The sequence below is a fragment of the Urocitellus parryii genome, chromosome 1 (genome assembly GCF_045843805.1).
Source record: "Urocitellus parryii isolate mUroPar1 chromosome 1, mUroPar1.hap1, whole genome shotgun sequence".
NCBI lineage: Eukaryota > Metazoa > Chordata > Mammalia > Rodentia > Sciuridae > Urocitellus > Urocitellus parryii.
This window is the reverse complement of record NC_135531.1, coordinates 57006345-57030802: the sequence shown is the minus strand read 5'-3', so window position 1 is coordinate 57030802 and position 24458 is coordinate 57006345. Positions and strand designations below refer to the sequence as shown.

The 24458-nt window shown below is 38.1% G+C and overlaps 1 protein-coding gene across 4 annotated transcripts in view; it reads right to left on the bottom strand.

Annotated features, from left to right (window-relative positions):
* The window catches only part of Poc5 (POC5 centriolar protein), a 42033-nt gene extending 39912 nt beyond the window's left edge, over window positions 1-2121 (bottom strand). For all 4 annotated transcript variants that reach the window (XM_077800354.1, XM_077800356.1, XM_077800355.1 and 1 more), the window contains exon 1: window positions 1968-2121. The gene's annotated coding sequence lies outside the window, so the exon portion shown is untranslated. The remainder of the gene's footprint in view (window positions 1-1967) is intronic.
* Window positions 2122-24458: the final 22337 nt, after the last annotated feature.

Genomic DNA, 24458 nt, shown 5'->3' with positions numbered 1-24458 from the left:
GATATGCATAAGTTATATGAAAATACAATGGTACATTTTACCATTTATAAAAGAGAATTGGGCATCTACAGATTTAGTTATCTCTATGTATGGGGGTGGTTCTTGGAATCAATCTATCATACTAATATTGAAGGACAATTGTATATGGCTATACTGGCTATGAAGTACATGACTTCAAGGACTGCCATTTATGATTACTAAAATGTGAATACAAGGCAATAAGAACGTAAAGTGAAGCAATGTGGAAGTCCTCTACTGGAAGTATAGGTTGGCGATCCAGTCTGAGGAATCATTAGCATAACAGGGTCTGTCAAAAAAATGGGAATGGGTGAGATGACCTATTACAAGTAGTGCAAGAAAATTCTTTTCCTGAGGATCAAACATTTGAATTGCATTTTCAGCATAAATGCACTTGTGTATTTCTCTAGAAAAAGGACCTTTAGCTTCCAGTATGTATGTGTTCAGAGGGGATCATAACCCTAAAGTTAAGGAGCACTATTGTGAATGAGAAGATGGTTAAAGCCATAGCTGCTAATATTTAAAGTGGAAGAGTCAGGAAAGAAGACTGAAAAGGAAGTCAGAATAGCAGAACTATGAGAGCAGTGTCACAAAACTTCCAGAAGGGATGAGTCAGTCACATGCCAAAGAAAAATGACCACTGCCCTGATTTTGGCAATCAAAAAGTTGCTGGGACATTTGCTTGAATAATTTCGTTGGAAATTGGAACAGGTCTCTATCTACAGTGGGCTGAAAAACACATGAGACAAGGACATTGAACTAGAAAGGACAGATTCAGAAAAAAATGCAATATCAGAATGGAAACATAGGCTACAACTAGATTGCCGAAAGGAATTTCAATTTTATTCAGCATTACTCTGAATGATAAGTAAACTAAAACTCCTCATGACTGTCTTTAGTTAAGCCAATTAGAGAGATCAAATGAGCACACATCTGCAGCAAGGAATGGCTGCTTCACTGACTAACTCTTCCACTGTGGTAAGTTGGTTTATTTATATTTTCCTTCACATTTTCCTTTAGGATTTGTTTGCAGATCCTGTAAGTAACAGGAAGGGGGAGTGATGTGATTGATGCCAATCATTTAAAAAACGAATGAGCTGGTAAGTATGGGCAAATCTCAAAAACTGTTTCTTAAATATAGATACTGCAGACAAAAAAAAAAAAAAGATTATACTTTTGGAAATTTGCTGTTTGCCAGCTACCCTGCTTTATGCTAACAAGGTGTGACAATTAATCTGAACCCCGACAACCAGTAACATTTTCCATACTGTTTCTAGGTTCAGAAACAAAGTAGAAAAATTAAGATTGCTTTCATGGGTGGCAGATATACACTATTCCAATACGTTTTCAGTGTTCCCTAACATAAGGTATCAGGAACCACAAGAGAAAAAGTTTTGCATGGTTCTCAGTGCCATGGATATAACGTCCTGGCAATTACCCGGTTGACAGGGAAAGAGAAATTCGGGAATTCAAACGCAACCTCAAAGCGGCAGAGGAAGAAACGTGCAAACTGGCAGCAAGGTGACGATCCCAGTGCCCTTCGCGGATCCTAGCTGCTGCAAGGAGGGGGAGTGCGCTAGCCCCTCTTCAGGGCAGGGACTAGAGGTGGAGGGGAAAAAAAAAAAAAAAAAAAACAGTCGCCAAGTAAGCAAAGGGATATAAGCTTTCTTCCATCATCTTCCAATCTAGCCCTGTTTTAGTCTAAATCTTACGTTAAAACAATAAAGCGTTATACCTGGTTATCCCCCGCCCCTACTGTTTAAATGACCAGAACCTACGCCGACAGTAACTGGTACACTTTACCACCCTTCCCTCTGGTCTTCTCTTCTCGAAAGCCTCGGAAGGGAAAAAATATCTTGACCCTGAGCACAAAACGCTCAATGGTCCGCTCTTGGAGAAGATGTCCCCAGGGTCTCCCGGGTGGAGGAACTTCAAATCTCCCACCATACCTCGGCCAGCGATGCAGGGCCCTCGATGCAGAGCCCTCGGGGCGCCACTATCCACCCTCTGGGCGCTCCACCAAATACCGACTCCTCACTGTTGTTTCCTTGCTGCGTCGCCGCTGAAACCACAGCAAGCCCAGCTGCTACCTTAGAACTAACCTGACAGTTTCAAACTGCAAGGAGGAATTAAAGACAGCTCTGTGCATTGGCCCCCAGCGTCAGCAATCTGCCGTCTGATTGGTCCACGGGTAGGGGGCGGGGCTTTGGGCAGCCGCGGGACAAGCCGGAATTAGGCGATTTAAGCGAGCTCCGCCCCTTGGTATGGGCTGGTTCCTAAGGGCGGGGTCCTAGGGAGCCCCACTCGGGCCTGGGGCTGAGAATTGCGCGTGCTCACTTCTGGTCTGCAGAAACGGTAGCTCGGGATACAGGTTTGGTTTGGTTAGAGGTTGCTGAGGGGGACTGACGTCTGTCAAGACAGAGTTACTACTGGCTTTCAGCAACGCCAGCAGCCTAGGCGTGGGTCATCATTATTTAGTCTAAATAAGAATCCTCTGCGTCCATAGCTACTTACAGGCGGTGGAGCACGCCTATAATACCAGCGGCTCGGAGGCCGAAGGAGTTCAAAGCCAGCCTCAGCAAAAGCGAGGCGCTGAGCAATTCAGCGAGACCTTCTCATTGAATAATATACAAAATAGGGCTGGGCATGTGGCTCAGTGGTTGAGTTCCCGACCGGCGGGGTCCCCCCGCCCCCCCAAAAAAAGAATACAAATTACCGATCCCCTTGTTAATTTCTTGAGTCTTGGATAAAGACAGTGAATTTGAATGTTTAACAAATACTGCCATTAATTCTGATGCAGAGATGTGGGGGTTATGCTTTAAGAAATATCTGGCCTAGACAGCAACGCAGGCCCTTTTAGGGGAGTACTGACCTTACAATCAGATCTTAATCTGGTTTCACCACCTACTCATTGTCCCCTTGGATAATTAAATCTACCCACATAAAGGGCAGGGGGTAGGGAGATTAAACAGTTAATATATTCAAAACACCAACCACATAGACAAAAAATGAGTCAACTTGTATTGGCAATAGATATATATAGTATATAAGGATCCAGGTGGTAAGGGGTCCAGTCCTGGGGTACTCCAGTCTGAAGAACAAATAATAAGATTTGGTGAGTTTCCCTTCCTTCTATTACCTGAAAGATGAGGTTTCTTTTTCTGTGGATAGAAGTGGAATAACCTGGGTCTCACTGGTAGAGTTAGACTTCTACGTATTCAGACCATGAAGTAAGAAGAGCCACCAAAAATTTCTTTAGCATAAATTATGTCTGTTTTCTTTTTCTCCCATGGTTATTATAAAGGACAAATTGCTACTAATAGATAAAAATTAGTGCCTCATTCTAATATCTGCTTTTTAATTTGATTACCATTTGGTGGACCCCATCCGCTATAATTGTTGCTGGTTCACTTTTCATGTGCCATCCTGGTATAGGCTCCAAGTTTCTGTTCCCTATCTCCCTTTTACAGGAAGACTTTCACAAAAATCATAAGCCATCCCCATTCTTGTATGAAACTACAGAAACAGAGACCAAACCTCATCTGGATGATATGAATTTAGAACTGATTCTTTCCCCAGAAAAGGAGAGAATTTAAATTCAAACAAACCCACAATAATTTAATTGCCCGCTTGAATTCTTTGTAATTATTCATTCAACAAATATTTAACATCCATCACGTGTGAAGCATTTGTTGATGTAGGGATACAGTAGTCAGCAAAGCAGACATGGTCTGCCTTCATGGAATTCAGAGTCTACTTGTAAAAAACAAATACTAAAAAAACAAGAATAAGGAATAATTACAAATTGTGTTTGAAGTAAGGAGAAATAAAGAAATACCTGTCTGAGTAGGAACTATCCAGTCAAGAACTTACTTTATCTAATAAACACATATAGTGCTTACTGTGTTCTGGAAACTATACTGTGGTACTCATTAACTCAGTTCTAAGAACATCTGTGACATAGGTGCTATTTCTATCCTCATTTTTCAGATACAGAAATTAGGCACAAAGAGGTTATGTAGATTGGCTAGGTTAACATAGCTATAAGAGCAGGTTTGGAGTCCATATGCTTATCACTCAGTATGTACTGTTGGGAACAGCATGACCAAAGTCTTGGGGTAAGAAAGTATTCATATCTGACTAAAGGAACAAAAGCCAGTTAGACTGGAACTTAGTAGATGAGAAGAAAGTGGCATAGGAGGAGGCTGCACGTAGAGGTAGAGAGACAACTGTGTAGAACGTATCAAGGGTATGAGATTTTATGAGTCCAATGGGATGTTTTTAGATGTTCAGAAGAGAGGTGAAAACAATATGGACTAGAGAAATTGCAATGGAGATAGAAAACTTATGAGCTAATTTTGGAGGTAGTGTTGATGGGACTTGATGGACTATATCTGAGATGAAGGAGAGAAAAATGTCAAGGACCCCTAGTTTCAGATTTCTGGCTTGAGCACCTGGGTGGATGGCATCCTCATACAGTGTTGAGGAGAACACTGGAAGAGGAACATGTTCTGAAAGGGGAACATCAAAATTCAATTTGAAATATGCCTGACAGAGGAAATGCCTGGAGGTATCCAAGTGGATAATCTATTAAACCACTGGACATAGAACTCAAAAAAGAGTTCAGGGCCTGAGAATATAAATTTGGAAGCTTTTGCATATAGATACTGTGGAGGATTGCAAAAATGGCTCCAAATTTTCCTGTATCTATGTCCTTTGCCTTGTAACTTTGCCTTGTTTTCCCACTAATGATCTGGAGGATGGTACGTGATGCAAGCAGAAACTTTTAAAATGCTTATGTGATTGCCTTGACTTGCTCCTGCCCTCAGTTATAACCATGAATGCATGATGAGGCTAGCCCCCTGAATGAAGAAAGATACATATAGTACAGCTAAGTTGCCTCAGTCATCACAGCCAAGCCCATGCAAGATAACCCTATAGCCAACTTCATGTCCACAGTGGTGTTTGTGTCCAATCAAGACCAGCAGGTCCATTCAGCCAACCTTCAGAGTCACAAACTAAATAAGTGTTGTTTGTTTAAGGCCTTTGTATTAGGGTGGTTTGTTATGTGGACTTACTATAGCAATATAGAATTGATAAAGATATAATATTTAAAAGCTAAAGAACTAGGTGAGAAAATGTGGGAGGACACAGTGGATATACAAGAGCATTCATAACTGAACCTGATGTTCTCTAATGTTTGGAGATTTGGTAGCAATGGAAGAATCAGCAAAAAACACTGAGACGGAGGTGCTGGAGAAGTAACAGGAAAACCAGAAACCTGACTGTTGAGAATTTGCTCTAGTGTGTTTCTTCTTTGGATCCCCACCATTTTTGGTTAAGCCATTGTTGAATTTGGCCTGGTGTTTCTCGATTGCACCCCTTCATTTCCTCTTTCTACATTATATTCTTTGTGCTGCTCATAAGTTGTTTTTTAAAAATATCACTGGATTGGATTGTATCATTTGTTTCTAAGAATCCTTCCATGTTACTGCAGGCATTCAAAGCTCTTATAAGCCTAATCCTACCAAATATCAGAAGGGCTAAATTTGAGTCCCCCAATTTACCACTTACTAGGTGCAAAACTGCAAAAATTGTGTAATCTTTATAACTATAAAGCTCCATCTCTTCAATGTTAAGAAAATAATAGAACATAACATATCTAAATCCAAATCTAAACCTGAACTGGAACCTAAATCAATCTATTTATCTAGTTCATAGTAAAATAATCAAAGGTGGGCATATTACCTGTCTACCTAGACTCCATTTTCCACCCGGCCTTTCAGATAAATGAGGCCGTGGATGAATGCAAGTGAAGACAGAAGTGAAGTCTGTCACTGCCAGAACTGGGATATAAGACATAGGTTGTGCTTTTTTCAAGTCTGATTCTCCTTTCTCACTGTTGGGCTGAATGACCACATGGAATAGAATTCCTCTGCTAGTTATGTAATATGAGAAAACAGACAAATCTTGTTTTTTCCCCTGTATAATTATATTTTTGAGTAAATATGCTTCAGTCTTTAATAACACATCTACATCTGTATAGATAAGTATATAAAGTCATTGGGAAGTAATATGTGCAAAAGTATTTAAATTTTTGAAAAAGATTAACCTGTTGCTGGATGCAGTGGTACATGCCTATAATTCCAGCTACTCAGAAGGCTGAGGCAGAAGGATTCCAAGTTTGAGGCCAGCCTGAATAACTATTATAGTTTGGATCTGGAGTGTTCCCCTAAAGGCTCATATGTTGAAGTCTTAGTCTCTGATGCCAGAGTATTCAGAGGTGGGGCTCTTGGGAAGTGATTTGATCATGGTGGCTCTGACTTAATCAGTGGATTAATGCATTGATAGGTTCATAACTTATGGCATTACTGGTAGGTCATAGAAAATTGAGTAGGTCGGGCCTAATTGGAGAAAGCAGGTGAATGGAGATGTTTCCTGGAAGAATATATTTTGTTCCTGCCCCCTTCCTCTCTCTACACCTCACTTCCTGGCTGAACTTTCAAGGTGAACTTTCCTCCAACATGCCCTTCCACCATGATGTGTTGCCTCATCTCATGCCCAAAGCAATGAAACCTGCCAACCATGGACTGAAACATCTCTAACTGTCAGACAAAAGAAATCTTTTCTCCTGTAAGTTGTTTTCTCAGGTATTTAACACAGTGATAAAAAGATGACCAACACAGCAACTTTATGAGATGCTTTCTCAACTGAAATAAAAAAAGCTGGGGTTTGGGGGTTGTTGCTCAGTGGTAGAGTGCTTGCCTTGCATGTGGAAGGCAGTGGGTTCAATCCTTAATACCCCATAAAAATAAAATAAAGGCATCGTGTAAATGACCACATGGAATAGAACTCCTCTGCTAGTCCATCTACAACTAAAAATAAAATAAATAAATAAATGCATAAAATAAAGTTATATTTTAAAAAAGGTCTGGGGATGTAGTTCAGCAGTAGAGCCTTGCCTAGTATGTACAAGGCCCTGCGTTCAGTTCCCCATGTTGCTAAAACAGACAAACAAGCAAACAAAAAGCTTACTTACTTTTAAGTCAGCCAAGTGAGATAGAAAGAACATTGGTTTTGGATTAAACTTCCCCAAGAAATAGGCATAAAGCCTAGGTGGCTCTTGGTATTGGTTGGGGAGCTTGTCTTGGGTATATATTATTGGTAGAAAGAGTTGAAATTGGTGTTGTGTTTTTCTGAATGGGTTAGGGAACTAACTGGAATCTGATCTTCCTCAGGTCATCTCTGATTCATCTGAACAGGCTTCTCTTACCATATTATTTGTTTAGCTAGGACTCTTAGGGAACATGCCTCACCTTGGGATCTTCAACTCTGAAAACTCTTGTTCAAGGTATCAACCATGATCTGGTTCATCATTTTCATTTTATGGTGGAAAAAATTAGATCCATGATGAGATCTAAGAGAACCTGTTTGCATTCTTAAAGTTGCAAATTTAAGAAGCAGCTCACATGGTGTGTGTGTGTGTGTGTGTGTGTGTGTGTAATAAATAAATTAATAGGAAAGGGATGGAGGTAAAGATGTGAACAGGTTTTAGGAACAGAGCCCTTGCCAGGGCCTGCGTGTAGATAGAGGCTGCCATGATGATTCCTGTAGCCTTGTTTCTTTATGAGCTAAACCCATGGCTATTTTTCCATCAGATGCTAGACTCACAGATTTTCTTCTCTGCTTCTGCTTCTACCTTCTCCATCATCATCTTCTTTTCTTTTTTTATAATTTTTTTTAGTTGTCAATGGACTTTTATTTATTTATATGTGGTGTTGAGAATCGAACCCAGTGCTCTACAACTGAGCCACAACCCCAGCCTGTCCATCTTCTGGGTCTTGCTATGTTGCTCAGGCTGGTCTTGAACTCCTGGGCTCAAGCAATCCTCCTGCCTCATCCTCCAGAGTGATGAGACTGTAGGTGTGTGCCACTACTCACGGCTTTCTTTTCTTTTCTTTTTTTTTAATTCCTTTTTTTTTTAGTCTATTTTTATGTGGTGCTGAGGCTCGAACCCAGGGCCTCACCCATTCTAAGTGAGTGCTCTACCACTGAGCTGCAACCCCAGCCCTCTTTTCTTTTTTATCTCACGTATTTCTCATTTAGAATTCCTTGCCTTTGTCACAACCCCTCAGTCTGGACTGTTTCTTCAGGTTACAAATGGCTGACAGTAATTTATTCTCCACAGATGAGAAAGACAAAGCCACTGGAGCTCTCATTCCCTGTGAACTTTTGAACATTGATGGGCTTTCTGGAAACAATGCTTTCGATAGTGAAAACTGACTTCAGTCAGGAAGATGGCAGTGGATTAATTTTGGGCAAGTGACTCACAAAACAGGTCTCCACATAGAACTGCTGTAGCAGATAACACAGTCTATTAGAATCCCTGTACACACGAGTGATGGAAAAAAAACAAACAAAAAAGGATTCACTGAACATATTTAACTGAGGCAGAACAGAGGGAGAAAGACTGTATCAATAAGGCAGAAATGTAGGGTAGATGACGGAGAACATCAGTGCAGTGGTGTACCCATGAGGCAGCCCACCACTTGGCAAGGTGTTAGGAATGTACTCAGAACATTTTGATTCTTCAGATGCCACAGTTGCACTTTATTACACAGCACTCCCTGGCCCTTTTATTGCAGAAGAGGGTTTGATTCTTGGCTCTCATTATTAGGCTTCTGTTCTTCCTAATTGTGGAAACTCACTTTTGTGAGTCTCACCATTTAGCATCTTCTGCTCATAAAAAAAAATTTCCTGTTTTAGTCTGATTTTTCATTGCTGTGACTAAATAACCCAGCCAGCACAAGTGTAAAGAGGAGGAAAAGTTTATTGGAGGGGTCGTGGTTTCAGAGGTCTTAGTCCACAGAAGGCTGGCACCATTCCACAGGGCTTGAGGTGAGACTGAACATCATGGAGGAAGAATGTGGCAGAGGGAAGCAGCTTACATGATGATTGAGAAGCAAAGAGAGAGACTCCACTCTCCAGATACAAAATATATATCCCATAGACATGCCTCCAATGAACCACTTCCTTTAGCCACACCCATCTGCCTTCAGTTACCACTCAGTTAATCCCATCAGGGATTAATTAACTGATGAGGTTAAGGCTATAACCTGCTTAACCTTCTTGCATTGTCTCACACGTGGGGATACCACATATAAAACGTAACACTTCCTTACTCTTAGCATTTGTTTCTCCTACAAAACAATCTAAAACTTGCTGTGAGAGCTCAATTAATTCATTTTCAGGGAATAGTATTACTAAGTCCCACTGATGTTTTGAGTACTTTATAACTGCTTTATTTTTGGATCTTTAGGACTTTTGAGGATGTGTTTGTAGGGCTCTTTAGCTCAGTAATAAGGATCTCTGTAATTTTAAATTATGGTTCTCCTTTCCTTATTCTTCCCTCATTCCCTTCTTTCCTCTCCCCCTCTCCCCCTTTTTTAATGGAGAGAAGGAAAGAGAGGCTAGATCCAGTATTCCAAATCTGATTAGAAATGTATGGTAGAACTTATTTCATTTTTTTTGATAACACCATTTGAATGTTTTTTCCCTTTTTAAAAAATATTTATTTATTCTAATCAGTTATACATGACAGCAGAATGCTCTTTGATTCATTGTACACAAATGGAGCCTTTTGTGTGAGAGGTGATGCCAATCATTCTGCCTCCCATCCACAAACACACTTCAAAGTTCAATTGTAAGTCTATTGTTTGTAATGTGGAATGCATTTTCCTACAGAAAAATGAAAATGTATCTTTGCATTCAGGTCATTTACAAGTTCATGATAAGGCTGAAACATTGTTCACAAGTAATATAGAAAACAATACTGTTGCAAGGCTAGTAGATTCAAGGAGAATAAGAGTTTATTGTATGTTTATCTTGAGTGCTGATGCAAAAGAAAAAGGGCATTTATGTAGAGAAAGCTGCCTAAAAATGTGTTGAATGCTTAGGGAATTGATGGGAAGCTGGCAGGAGAGGAGTAGACAAGGCAAGATTGGTGTTAAACAGATGTGTATTTCCTGCTCCGAGACATATCCTGGGATCACCCATGCTCCCAGCCCACTGTGAGCTTCTGTACCCACTAATCTTATATTAGTTGCTGTATGAGTTGGTGTTTTAGTCAACTTTTTCACCGCTGTGACTAAATGCCAGATACAAATCATTTTCACTTTTGAAATGGGTTAACCAAATCATTTTATTATCTTCCTCAAGTAACTAGACAATGGCATAATGATTTTGCTACAACTAAAGTTGGTGGTGAAGAACCCATAATATTTGGGTTTTATTGTTTAAACACAGTTGATTATAAAACACTATCAACTGTACCAACACAACTGTAGAGGAGGAAAAGTTATATTTAAAGGCTCATGGTTTCAGAGGTCTCAGTCCATATATAGCCAGCTCCATTCCTCGGGGCTCAAGGTGAGGCAGAACATTATGGAGGAAGGGTATGGCAGAGGGAAGCAGAGAGAGAGAGTCTCCACTTGCTAGATACAAATATATACTCCAAAGCCATACCCCCAATTCCCACCCCCTCAGCCACACCCCACCATTTCAGTTACCACTCAGTTAATCCCCCGGGGATTAATTTACTGATTGGATTAAGACTCTCAGAACCCAATTATTTCTCCTCTGAACCTTCTTGAATTGTCTCATACCTGAGCTTTTGGGGGGCCCTCATATCAAACCATAATAGTTGGCATAATAATCTTACTATTTACAGGTTGCAGATGTGTCTTAATGTAGTTTCCATTTCAGAATTTGTGGGGTATAATGAAAGGAGACTGAGGATCCTAGATCATAGGCTCCAATATGTTGCTTACTATTTGCTTACTCTTGATATTGGCTAATGGAGACATTAATCTTCATGAGCAAAATAATCCATTGCCTTGTCCTAAATGTGGCAGTAAGAAATGGAAAGCTCCATTTAGGTGGCCCTGAATCTATCCTGTAACATCCTCAATATATGAGACTCATAGAAAAATGAAATAGTATCACTTAAGCCACTGACTTTGCTATTTCTGCTAAAGTAATGCTTCCAAATAACTATTCAGCTACAAATTTTCACTTTTGTAGGGTTAACTAACTCATTTTATTATCTTCCTCAAGTAACTAGACAATGGCATAATGATTTTGCTATAACTAAAGGTGGTGGTGAAGAACCCATAATGTTTGGGTTTTATTGTTTAAACACACACAGTTGATTATAAAACACTACCAAGGTTATTTAAATGATGTCACCAAAAATTTAGATTAAAAACATGGTAGTTTAAGTTCTACTAATGTATATCTAAAAATCAATGATAAAGTTTCACTGTGGATTTTAAAGTAGGAAGTGCTGATCCTGTAGTAAATATCTGATCATACATTTGATCTAAGTACTTCAAATGAAAAACATTTTGGTCTAATTCGACCTCTTCATAATCCAATTAATTGGCTCCAATCAGGCTGTGGACTTAAATTTGTTAAAAAAAATTTATGTGAAACTTTAATTTCCAAGATTGTAGGTTCAGGCAGAGTATTTTCTGGTATGAGAATTTTTAAATGAAATACTAATGAATTTTGGTTGTTATAACTTGGATCTGAAGTGTCCCCCAAAGGCTCATGCTTTTTTGGGGGGTACCGGGGATTGAACTCAGGGGCACTTGATCACTGAGCTATATCTCCAGCCCTATTTTGAATTTTATTTAGAGACAGGGTCTCACTGAGTTGCTTAGCGCTTCACTTTTGCTGAGGCTCACTTTGAACTCATGATCCTCCTGCCTCAGCCTCCTGAGCTGCTGGAATTACAGGTGTGTGCCACCGTGCCCAGCTAGGAGCATGTTCTTCTTTAAATTAAAATTTAGGTTAAGATTACAAGAGACCATGATAACCCTGTCTAGGTTGTAATTCAAATAATTGAAATTACAGTGAAGATATTGACCGAAAAACGTGGAGAATAAAGGCATTAATTTTATCATGATAATGAAAGAGTTGACTTACTGAAAAAAGTTGACTTACTGAATTTCTAGGAATTAGCAGTCACATAGATTATCTGAGCATTCATTTTATTTTATTTTATTTTTTGAGCATTCATTTTAAAAAGCTTTAAAAATAAATTGTTAACTCATTTATGGCCAGTGAATATGTATACACATACACACACACACACACACACACATACATAAATATAATATAATTATATGATAATGCTAATTAATTATATGCTAATCTTTCTTTTTTCAGGCAAAAAGGATTTGAGGGAAACTGACTAGCAGTATAGCTACCAAATACTCTCATTTAGGAATTACTTTTTTAAAAAAGCAAAATTTAATTGCTAGCATTGTTAATTAAATATCTTTCCCCTTGTAATGAGAAAAATCCTAACCATAAGGAACTTTCTTTGCCTGAAGTCCTGGGGATTGAAGCCAGCACTTTGTGCACCCGAGGCAAGCAATCTATCACTGAGTTATATCCCCATTTTTGAGCTATATTCCTCCATTTTTGTGTCACCTGTGGCACCAAACACAGACCTTATGTTTGGCGAGCCCTAAACATTAACTGAATTAAAAATGCTGAATACTTATAGATTCGTCCCCTCTCTATAAAATGATTTGCTTGCAGTTGATCCAAACCTCTCTCTTCATTTTATGGAGGCCTGTAGATGCCTCTAAAACAAAGTTCAGCCTGCGGCATGACTCAGCAGCACAGGGTCAGTGTGTGTCCCTGCCTGGTTGGCTTCAGAGTCAAAGGAAGTTTGTCCCAGCCACACCAGGTGGCAGTGTGACCCATGCCTGCACAGACACCAAGCCAGTGCAGAGGAAAAACAATGCAGCGACTCTATAAAGAAAATGTTTGAAAATAACCGAATGTGAAAGGGTAAATAAACACAATTTTCTGGATTTAAGTCAGAGATTCAAAGATTTGCATGATTTATGATTGCTACTTATGGGAAGAATACCATATAGAAGTTTTTTGTCTATATTGTCAACAGGTTCACAGAAATTAATATGTTTCCTGCCAGGCAAGAGTAAATCTTGGCATTTAGATAATGGGATAAAAGTGATCATATTGAAAGTTAATATTATTAGATTATTTAGTACATATAAGAATAGCTGTAAAAGATGTAATTATTCTTTGAAACTAAAGTGATCAGACTCTTCTGCCTGTCAAAAATCAAGAAATTCATTCAATTTTCAAGATACAATGTTTTTAGAGTTTCAAAATGGTTGAATTTTGATGCAGATGAGAAATTTGTGTAAAGAATTTTTTCATGTCTATGGATACATTTATTATCTTGAAGTTGGGATATCAGCTTAAGTCCTACTGAATTTGAGATATGGAGAAATAAAAGTCAATTAATTTCAATATTCTGGTATCAGTAACATATCTTCCATGAAGTAGCATGCTCTACAGTACTTGGCAGGTATCATGGCTCTACATTTCATTTGGTCTTCTGAGTATGGTTGGAACTGTAAGATAGAGGAAGCACAAAGAGAAATTTTCCTGTAGGGGTTATTGTGGACATTTGTTATTGTGGGTGTTTCTGACTGCCCAGTGCCTTTTCAACTCTCTTCTCATGTTTGGAAAATTTCCTGATTTGAGTCCCTCTTCCCCAGGTTGTAGCAGGAAACTTGCTTTCCCAGATCCCCTTGCTACAGATCACAGGTGTATGTCTTGGACTCTGCCCATCAGATGCACTTGTATGTGACTTTGATTGCTAAGTGAGTAGTAGAAGAAAGAGGGAATGCAGAATTTCCTTTCTGGCAAAGAGGCCAACAGAGGTGTTGGACTCTTTAGGAGTATCCAGGCCAGAGTCTTTAGCATCTGGTCCTGAGCATCTCCATGTGAGTGGGCAGCATTTGACAAGTCATGGCTTAGGTACTGCGGATGGCAGCTGAGGCATTTTAGCTATAGCAGCTCCTGCAGAGTAATTGGACATTGTTCCCGACTGCTCAGCATCCACACTCTCTCAGAGCTTCTGTGAGCCACCTACTAGTTTTTATTAATTCCTTTTTCATTTAAGCCAGACAAGGTTGATTTTGTTTGCCACTGAAAACCCTGACTGAAATAGGAATGAGTGGATATGCTATTTTTCCTCTTGCTTCTTTTTGTCTGACTATAGGTAGCTTCCTCTGTGCCTGGAGAAACCATCTTACATTGTCCTTAGAATTTACAGTGAACAAGAAACTCTCACTCCCAGAATCCTATATCAGTTAAACCTCAGGAAAGATTTTGAGGTACTCTGCTTAGATCATGTGCCCATATTTGAACAGGGGACAGGGAGGAGACACAGATTTGGGAGTAACTTGTAAAACTGTTATCATATGATAAATCTAGGGAAATTTTATATGAAAATATGAAAGGAAGAAAGAATATAATAATTATAATCTCAAATAGATCCAAAAAAATAAGATAAAGCAACCACAACTGAGTAGAAGTAAAATCATTTCTATATTTTCATCCATAAGTAGCATGCTTTCTATAATTAAGGGAGGAAAATTTTTAGTCTTTAGGACCAGAGCCATACTGGGAAACACCTAAATTAAGCTCAGTATCACTCTTTTAGAAAAGCAGAAGTCCAACTAGTATCCCATCTCTCTTCTAGTTATAGAATTCCTCTTTATTATGGGAGATGCTTAACATGGGGCCAGTACCACTCCGCCCATTTCTCCATTGCCCTAAGGAAGGCAGGTGACCTGTCTCTAGCTAATCAAAATACTCTCCTGCCTATTCCCTGTTCATATATGGGCACATGATCCAAGAAGGACACATGGATCTGAGATTTGAATGTGGGCCTGAGATTTGGATGTATGAACTCTGGGAGTGAGAATCTCTTGTCCACTGGGTTTGCAAGCTCTATGCACAATGTAAGCTGCTCTTCCCAGCCACTTAGAGGAAGCTAAGTGGAGAAAATGAGGCAACATACAAAGAGAATGAAATGAGATGAGAAATAGAGAACCTACAAGCCCTTATAAGGTTGTTTTGAGTCTCTGGTCCAGCTATGCTTAAACAATTTTGATTAAGCTGTTTGATTGGGTTTCTGTCAGTTAAAATCTAAAAGAGTCATGATAATATAATGAACCTATTATTCTTTGTTACTTATTTACTCCTTTCCTACCATCATGTCTGCATTATGCATTCAACAAAACTAAGGAGAAAAAAAACACCTAGTATTTTCTTTGATTTAAAAAGATTGATTCCAATGCCTATTATATTAAAAGGTACATAAGCATGAGTATACACGAGAAATGTTAAACCAGCCAACCCATAAACTTACCACTCAGAAAAAGACAACTTTAACAAAATAATTCCACATATCTATGTTCATTGACAATTTGGAGCATTACTACAGTGCTAAATAATATAATATCACTAAATAATATAAAAAATAGGGCTGGGGATGTGGCTCAGTGGTCAACCATTATTTAGTGACAGGGTCACTATTTTATATTATTATATTTATATTATTTAGTGGCTGAATTGCTCAGCACCTCAGTTTTCTAAGGCTGGCTTTGAACTCCTGAGCTGCTGGGATTATAGGCAAGTGCCTGCCAATTTTTTTTCTACTGTGTACTTAAGTTGCCAAACCATTTTGGGGAGTCATATTCAAAACCGTTACTTGATAAGTGTCAGAATAGTAAGTGGTGATAGATATGTTTCCCAACAAGATGTGAGCACAGACTGAGAAAAATATCTTTCCTAATTCATTAGTCCTCTCCTACAAACTCTAGCTCATTAATACATTTGGGATGGAAGAGAGTCTATGTTGAATGTTATGCTTGTTTTACCAATTCCCCTCAATGTAACCACAGGATACCAAGAAGATACTATGACCTCATGTATAGAACAAGAGACAGGATAAGGTTGAGGTGAAGGAGAAGCCTGTAACAAGACAGTTCAAATGTTAGTAGCCTACTAGTCAGGGCTTTAGGGTGGACTTCTGTGGAAAAATTAAGCCTTGCATCTTATGTTCCAATACTACTGCTTGGAGACTGCACTATCTAAAGGAAATTCCATTGCCCTTCTTCTTAGGACCTGTACAAGTCTAGATGCCCCATCTGTCAGTGGCTTTAAGAACCAAAGTAGCTATCAAAAATAGATTTAAGGAATATAAACATATGCATGTGTGTGTGTGTGTGTGTGTGTGTGTGTGCGCGTGTGCGCGCTCGCGCACGCACACATGCATGCTTGGCATATACATGTATATGTGTGTATAATATTTATGTATGTATATATATACATACATAAATATTATATATATATATGAATTTCATATATATATATATATGAAATTCTTACACAAGTATATACTGATGCTTACCTCTTCAACATGAGCTTATTGGTGCTATGTTGGATACTCTAGGATGACTCTGGGTCACTACTCTCTGAGACACCATAATTCTAATGTACATTCAAATGTACTTACTATCCATAGTGGTTGAACAGCAGAGAAGCAGATCTCTCCTCTGCACCAGTGCTCCTGAGTTGTTGACATTATCCTTAGTCACTAAGTGCAGAGACTTGGAGAAAGGGCTATATTCCCTGAAGGACAGGACATTGCTGACATTCTGGAGTTACCCCAGTGGCTTTGGTGAGTTACAGCCATAAATACAGAGGAGGATGGAGCAGTAGATCAATTTAGCACTTGGGGAAAACTGTTCCATGCTCCCATGGGGATGGTTGGTTATTAAAGAAAGAGAAGACAATAGTTCCTGTGGTTAAGTCAGGAGCATTCTAATAGTATAAAGAAAACTAAAATGAAAAGTGGCTATAAAAGGAGAAGAACCAAGAGAAAAATTCTGGAGGATAAGGAAAGAACCAGTTGTGGCTCTGATGTCAAGAAAAAGCCATGGGATTTGGCTACATAGAGACCACTATGACCTTGACAAAAGCAATTTTAGTGGAATGATAGAAATTACTTTTTGAGTAGTGTTGTTGTGAAGGGAAGCAAGAAAATGGAATGGGGTTCAAGTTCAAAGATGATTTTCTTGATAATGGAAGATACTACAATGGTTTATGTGGTGTTGGAAATGTCTAGAACAGTCAGAAACGCTGATGTTGAAGGATAGGGACTGCTTGCTAGAGTGCTGTCCCCGATAGGTGAGAGGAACTGAATCTCCAGGTAAAGGGATGGGCATTGGGTAGGAGCACAGATGGTTTGTTGACTGTAGCAGGAATATGAGGGCCTAGGCATAGGTGGATTTTGTGTCATGGGTATGCTTATAACTTTTCCAGTTCCTTCTACCTTAAGGAATAAGGGGTAGAGTCAAAAGTGACAATAAGGAAGGGGAAAGATAATTGAACTTTGAGTAGATATGAAGAAGACAACATTTGAAATAATTGTTGAGAAGGGGGACAGAGGGTTGAATTGGGCAATGTGGGCAGCATTAGGGACCACTGGGGGTTAGTGGTCAAGAATTTAAAATGAGTCCATTTAGCCTGTTTGTGTGGTGTTTTAGTCAGCTTTTTCACTGCTGTCACCAAAAGACCTGAGCCACACCCTACCTGTGTATGGTTATCAACCAGTTAATCCATTCAAGTGGATTAATATGTTGATTAGGTTAAGGCACTTATAACCCAATCATTTCACCTCTAAACTTTCTTGCATTGTCTAACACATGAGCTTTTGGGGATACCTCATTTCTAAACCATACCATATGGTTTTTTCCAAACACATTCAGTTGATTAGGTACAGGTGTGGGTAGACAGGGAGACCTAATCTGCAATATGGTTTATCCAATTAAAATGCTGGACAAGAATGGTTGGAGGTACAGTGGAATGATTCTAAAGATAAACCATGGAATTTTATAGGATAAGGGAAAAAGGGAGGACATGAGGTAGGAGAGAGAGAGTGAAACACTGGCAAGCCCTCTGGGCTCAGAGAATCGTTTCATTGGTAACATAAGAAGTGAGTAGGAGGCAAAGAAGGTGGTGGTCAAAAAGTAAAATTTTTGAAATAGAGATTTCAAAACACTTTTTGTAAAAAAAGATTGTTTATTCATCACTTTTCAATAATATTCTTACTTTAAATCACCTTTTAAGGGTATAATTTATAGTAATGAAATTTACCTATTTTGATAAAACATACACTATTAAAATGCCGTCAAAATTGAAATGTAGAAGATTTCCATCTCTCCATAGATGATTTGTGCTTCTTTGCAGTCATTCTCCTGCACCCTTATTCTAGTGAAATACTGGTTCGTTAATTAATCACTACAAGCTGGGTACAGAGGCACATGCCTGTAATCCCAGTGGCCTGAGAGGTTGAGGCAGAGGATAGCAAGTTCAAAGCCAGCCTCAGCAATTTAGCAAGGCCCTAAGCAACTTAGTGAGACCCTGTCTCTAAATAAAATATAAAAAGGGCTGGGGATGTGAGGCTCAGTGGTTAAGCACCCCTGGTTTCAATCCCTTGTACGAGAGAGAGAGAGAGAGAGAAAATACAAATACAAGTGAGCTTTAACTATTCCAGTTTTTCTTACAAGTGGAATCATGAAATCATGTAATATGTACTTTTTTTTATTCCTGTCCACTTTTGCTCAGTGTAATGTCTGTGAAATTCATCCATTGTACTATGCGTATCTGTACTTGATTCATTTTTATTGCTGAGTGATATGCCAGTACAATTTGTTTCTGTATTCATCTGTGGCTAGACATTTGGCTATTTCCAGTTTGGATTATTATATCTATCTATCTTCATGGAGCCCAGAGAAGTCCACAATTAACATTCAAGGGGAGAAATGTTTAGTTCTTTGCTCTTTGAGGGACTTTGAGGTCAAGGTGAAACCAACTTTTTAGCTCTTCTTCACCTGTGTTGGAGCCACCATAGCAACGGTCCCTTGATTCTATAAAACAGTTAAACTGAACAAAAATGTACATAAACCAGATGGAAGCATCCACTACAGGAAGAAAGGCATTAAAAATGAATAATGAGACCACAGCAATGAAGAATCACAGAAAAATACAGAGGTCACAATATTCCACCCTCATAACTGGGTGACCTTGTCCTGAACCAAATGACCTTATTCTGTACTCCTTCCAATCTCTGCTTCTTAGGAGGACACATTTAAGTGTATTGTTAAGCAATCCATTCTTAAGTTGACCACCTTCTAGTGGAGACAAAGAGAAAGACTCTCCAGAAGGATGCTGTATATTTGGAGGGTGGTGGTGGCTAATGGTACAATTTTAAATGTTATGAGGCAGATGGTTTTGGTCGTGCAGTGTAATCACTAGACCACTACCCATGAAGGTGGGTCCAGAGGGAAGCACAGTCATCCCTGGATCCCTGGAGTTACATATGTCGACAGCTGGATTTGATGTTCTCTTCTTAAATGTGAAATATCTCTGGAATACTATTGATTTAAAGACTGTCAAGGTCCCCAAAAGTAAAAAAATATGTATTCCATAATAAATAATTCAATTTTAAAGTTAAGATTTATGTCTGATATATTGGAACTCCTCTTTCCTACACAATTCTTAAATACCTGACAAAGCCTCTGGCATGTACTGAAATAATCAGTAGATTTTTAAGAAAGCAATCAATATCCCCAAATGTCTCATCACAAAATTAGGAATTATGTAAAGATAATTGAAGTAAAAGGAAAAGAACACATTGTTCTCCTGACTCATTTCAGTTCTTCCCTGACAATGAATTTTCATGAGTTGCTTGTGGACTATTAAGGTAAATTGGTATTTAAAAGTCTGATTATTTGTGACAGGAGTTCAATATTTTAGGCTTTTGTTTGTATATTTACATCTATGCTGAATATAAGCCCTTGTGAGTGAAATACCTTCTGTCTATAAATTGCTCATTTAGTATAGTACTCACCAAACATCATTTAATGAATGCTTGTTAGATTGAAACAGTGCTTTATAACTTATCCTTAAAATATTTCATTAAGAAATGGAGGGGAAAGTATTCTAGAGCAAAATATGAGGAGCATTTATTACTTTGGGGGGAAAGATTTGGTAGAATAAATTTTTGGAATACCTAGAGCTTATATCTTTAAGAGCTGTTTTTTTTAAACCAATCAAATAACATTTTTTTTCAAGATGTATTGCTTGATTTCTTGCCATCTTAAGCAGAGCATATAGCATATAATCGACAAGTTCTGTAGTTGATGATTATTCAGGTCAGTTCATCAAAGGTGTTGCCCTTGAGGTTTATTAAAGTGTACAGACACAAAGGAGGAGATCCGAAAATGAGGCTATGCAGCAGTTTGGGACCATTTATTAAGTGACTTGTCTGTCTCCTCTCTCCTCCCTTTTCCCTCCTTCCCACATGCATTTTCTTCTAATCTTCTGTTCATTTGAACTCACGTAGGTTGAGGGTTGATTCAAGGAGCCAAATGACCTTGGTTATTTCCTCACTAACTTCATTTTACATTATTTTTTTAGCTTTTGATTTTGAAGGGGATTGGGGGCACGAGGCTGACTCTAAATGCTTTCATGTGGGAGTCAAGTGCATATATTCATAGACCTTTTCTCTATTTTGTTCATCTAGGTCCTTCAGTTCATTAAAAAGTTAGCCAGAGGGCAACTGCTGGACACATGGCATATTGCCCACGTACTTCAAAGTATAGGAAGAGTGTGAATGGCCTACTCAATATGTGACTTATTTTTGGATTAACTTTAAAATTTTTTTTTTCTTTGTAAAATTGTTGCACATTATTATACAAAATGATGGGTTTCACTATAGCATACTTATATATACATAAAATATGATGTGATCAATTTGTCTCAGAGGCTTCTTTTAAAACAAGAAAAAATTTTAAAAAGTCATGACTTATGTCTCTCAGAAGGGTCCCTGAGACAAGGATTCAATTCAAAGTAGTTTATTTTGTCATATAAAGGAAGCAGCAAAGGAGAGTCCTCAGGCAAGGAAATGCAGGTGCTGACAAAGTGGCAGTCTGGCAACATGGGCTGAAGGGTTCAGAGTAAAGGGAAGTGCACTTTTATTTTGAGAATGAACTAAGAGACAGTTCTAGCTTTCTTGTTTCTGGGAAAAAAAATTGCTATTGATTAGATCTACCTCCTACCTATCTGTGTAGCCTTTTTCTGGCTTATATCCCAAATGAATTAGTGGATGAATTGTTTAAGTCAATTCTTTTTATTTTATTTTATTTTTTTGGTACCAGGGATTGAACTCAGCGACACTGGACCACTGAACCACATCCCCGGCCCTATTTTGTATTTTATTTAGAGACAGGGACTCACTGAGTTGCTTAGTGCCTCGCTTTTGCTGAGGCTGACTTTGAACTTGGGATCCCCCACCCCCCAGCCGCTGGGATTACAGGTGTGTGCCAGCGTGCTGGCAGTTTAGGTCAATTCTATTCTTACTTTTAGTCTAATTTAAGCACTGCCAATTTAAATTTCTTTTTTCTTTTTTTAATGGTCAGGTAGGGTTGGCATAAGTGAGTGAGTGACTGGTTTTCCACTGTTGGATGGCCCATTACTCAGATCAGAGGTTCTTGAATTTATGCAGCAATGATTTTGAAAACGATGCCAGTCACTGCCTGTTTGTAACAACTTTATAATGTCTTTAAAAGATGCTAAGCTGTGGAAGTAATGAATATAAATAAGGAGGGGTTCTGTCTCATGCTGTTGAGGAAAGTTGTTTATGTCAGCTTGCATATTTTTCTTTTGGATCCATCTCTCCCCAAATCCATCTAACCTGTGTGTGTGTATGTGTGTGAGCACGTGCGCAAGTGCATGCATATGTTATGGGTTACAAATATACATACCATTTCCAGGGTTGGTATGTGACTAGAGCTGGACCAATCTTAGTACACTATTTGGGCACATTGTGGTAGAAATAGGATCCATTCATGACCAGTTTGTGTGTTTGTGTGTGTGTGTGTGTGTGTGTGTGTGTGTGTGTGCACGCACACATATGCATGAGAGGCAATGGGGCTGGGAAGAAACTAAACCACGGATACTGGGAGGATGAGGTTCTCTTTCTGCTAATTCAGAGTAATATAAGACTGGGGCTGATTGTGGTCACTGTCTACTCTCCACCGTGGGAGGGAGATTGCCTGCAGAATGCCAACACCTAGAGACAAACTGATAGAGACAAAAAGTCCTGGAGGCTTTAGTTTCTGACTTTGGCTGTGCTTGGACTTAACCTCAGGCCCTTCTGAATCACTTTTTCTGTAAGCTAATGTTTCTTTTCTTCTTATCCTTCTTCTCTTTTCTTTGTACTGCTTCTTCCTGTTTTTCTTTTTGCTTATACTATTTTAAGTTTGGAGGAATAGAGTTTTGACTGAACTACATCCTCGGAACCAGCCAAAATTAAGGACAAGAAGAAAATGTCTATTATTAGGAAAAATTAGAGAGATACAACTTGATGATTAAAAAAAAAATCTCCTGAAACATAACATAAATTGATTTAATATCAACTAACAGGATAGTTTGTGAAACCAGAGTATAGGTGAAATTGTGCCAGCCATCTTCAATAGTTCTTGCTGTATAATATCCATGGGGGGAAAAAATAAGGATGGCTGATGTTTATGTGGATTTGCAGAAGAGAAAACTACTTTTGGGTATTTTTGCCTCCTCACTTCCAATTCAAAATATTTATGGAAGTTGGTAAGTGAGTTTATGTATTTATATATAAATTTATATATTTATATGTATATAATACATATTTACACACATGTATATATATGTACACATATATTTATATATACTTGTTTATGACTTTAATTGCTCTGTATAACTATTTCCAAGCTAAGCGATTAGGATGTGAAATGAAACATGAAAATACTTGCTGATGTGCAATATAAAGGGAACATGCTGTAAAGTAAATCAAATGATTCCTGTAATTCCTTTGAGAATTTATCAGAAAACCATGAGATAGTAGCTGAGGTTTGGCCCTGGAAATCCCAAAGGTCCATTTCTGGATGGTGAGTCTTGCAGCAAATTCCTGATCACTGCTAATCATCAGACTCTCACTTCTGCCAAACAATGATCTCAGCTATAGTTATACTTCTTTAAAAGCAACCCTTAGTTATACAACAAAAACAAAGGGTTCCTAGAGCAGTGCTGGGCCAGGGCCTTCCATATCTACATCTCCATGGAAGCAGCTAGGGCTGTTAAGAGCAAGGAGTGTCACACATTGGTTGAGACAAATCAGTTGCTTTTTAAACTTTTTTAATTTTAAGAACTTTTACACTTTTAAAAATCATTAAAAAACTTATACAGGTTTGTTTGGGTTGCTTCTATTGATTTTTACCATATTAATATTAAAACATAAGATTTTGACCATATTGAATTAAATACTATGCAACATATTTTTTTACTTTTAAATTGCACATCAGCAAGTGTTGTCATGTTTGGGATTCATTTCACACCCTATCCCTTATTTCTTAGTTCTGGAAATAAGGTTATACATAGCTATCAAAATTATAAACATATAGTAAATTAAAACAGAAAAATCCCTGATATTGGCAAGCTGACAAGCTCATGGTGGAGGATATGGATAAAATAAATTGGAGTAAGTATTCTAATTTGTTTTGAAAGATTGGATTTTTTTGTAATTGGCAACAAATATTGTCCATTGTTTTCCTTAAAGAGATTGAAATGTGAAGCAAAAATATCCATTAATGTCCAAATCTGAATGATCATACATTGTCAGTGTTTTTTTAAAGGGAAAAAAAAGGTATTCCAGGAAAAAATTGTCCAGCTCAGTTTTCAATGTCAATACTCACACAATTTGTTTTCGTTGAGCCGACCATTGTCTTTGGCATGCAGCAAAGTGCTTTGTGAGTACTTCCCATTTCATAACAGAGTATTAAAAGGTATGTGCTTAGGGATGGAGAATTAACACCTCTTAGTGTATTGTTAAAGGCACTAAGAGAAATTTATTTTATTTTTCTTTTAAAATATGAGTGTAAGGCTCTGAAGAATACAATTACTAAAATAATTTGGTGGCTGGGCCCGGTGGCACATACCTGTAATCCCAGTGACTCTTATTTTTTTCAAGTTTATGATGATGTATATGTGTTTTTGAAAATTATTCAAAAGTTTAGTACTTAGTCTGATGTGTCATGTGAAGAAGGCCTATTTTTAAAAATAGTCAATTATATCAACATCACTTAAATACAAACAATGCTTCTTCCATTGTGATGTTTTCTTGATCAAATATTTAAAATTTGTGTATACTAGTATCTGTTTTATTCTTCTGTGGCATGCGCTATACATTTTTTTTCTTTACCCTTTACAACCTTTCAAAAGTTTAATGTTAATATTAAGAAAATTCTGTGGAATTTGTTTAGGTGTTTTTTAAAATCTATATGCTTTTAGGACAGAAATCCAGACATTCATACAAAGTTAATGTATTGAAGTGGATAAAATTTTATATTCTGACACACATTATTTATGAAATGGGGATAGTAATACTTGATAGGTTTATTGGAAAGATTAAGTAAAAGGTAAAAAAAATTTAACACCTTGAA